Raw genomic sequence first — 1,210 nt, 5'->3', positions numbered from 1 at the left:
ACCCCCCCCCCCCACTCAGGATCACCTTTGGCTGTAACAGTTAGTATGTAAAAATGCAGTGGATTTTTGTACATTGCTTTTGTATCCTGCAACTTTACTATATTTATTTATTGTTTTTAATAGTTTTTTGGTGGAATTTTTAGGATTTTCAATAATAATAATCAATGTCATCTTCAAAAAGTGACTATTTTACTTCTTCATTCCCAATTTGGATGCCTTTTATTTCTTTCTCTTACCTGATTGCTCTGGGTAGGACTTCCAGTTCTATCTAAAATAGCATTGGTGAGAATAAACATCCTTTCCCTGTTCCTGATCTTAGAGGAAAAGGTTTCAGTTTTTCACCATTGAGTGTGACATTAGCTTTGAGGGTTTGTCATATATGACCTTTATTATATTGAGTGTTTTAATCATAAACAGATGTTGTGTATTATCAAATGCTTTTCCTGCATCTGTTGATAAGATAATACTTTCATCCTTTGTTTTGTTAATGCAGTGTACCACATTGATATATTTGTGTATGCGGAACCATCCTAGTGCCCCTAGAATGAATCCCAATTAATTGTGACATATTGTTGTATTCTGTCTGTTAGTATGCACTGTGACTGGGAATCAAATCCCCAACCTTTTGGTATGCAGGATGATGGTACAACCAATTGCACCACTCGGCAAGGGCTGTTTTTTTTTTGTTTTGTTTTGTTTTGTTTTTAATTTATTGATTGACTTTAAAAAGAGAGAGGAACTGAGAGACGTGGATTTGTTGTTCCACTTATTTATCCATTCATTCATTGTTCCTTATATGTTCCTTGACCGGGGATCGAACCTGCAACATTGATATATTGGGAATTATGCTGTAACCCACTAGGCTACCCAGCCAGGGCTCTGTCTCTTGTTTCTGTTTACTTTATACTTTCCCCCTATGATTCCCCCTTTTTAAGTTATCTTGCTTCTTTCTTCCAGTGTTCAGGTCCTTTAAATTTTTAAAAAGTATACAGGCAGCTCTGACCGGTTTGGCTCAATGGATAGAGCGTCGGCCTGCGGACTGAAGGGTCCCAGGTTCGATTCCTGTCAAGGGCATGTACCTTGGTTGCAGGCACATCTCCAGTAGGAGGTGTGCAGGAGGCAGCTGATCAATGTTTCTCTCTCATCGATCTTTCTAACTCTCTATTCCTCTCCCTTCCTCTCTGTAAAAATCAATAAAATACATTTTTTA

Source organism: Myotis davidii, unplaced genomic scaffold (assembly GCF_000327345.1).
Source record: "Myotis davidii unplaced genomic scaffold, ASM32734v1 scaffold1578, whole genome shotgun sequence".
Taxonomy (NCBI): domain Eukaryota; kingdom Metazoa; phylum Chordata; class Mammalia; order Chiroptera; family Vespertilionidae; genus Myotis; species Myotis davidii.
This window is presented reverse-complemented; position numbering follows the sequence as displayed.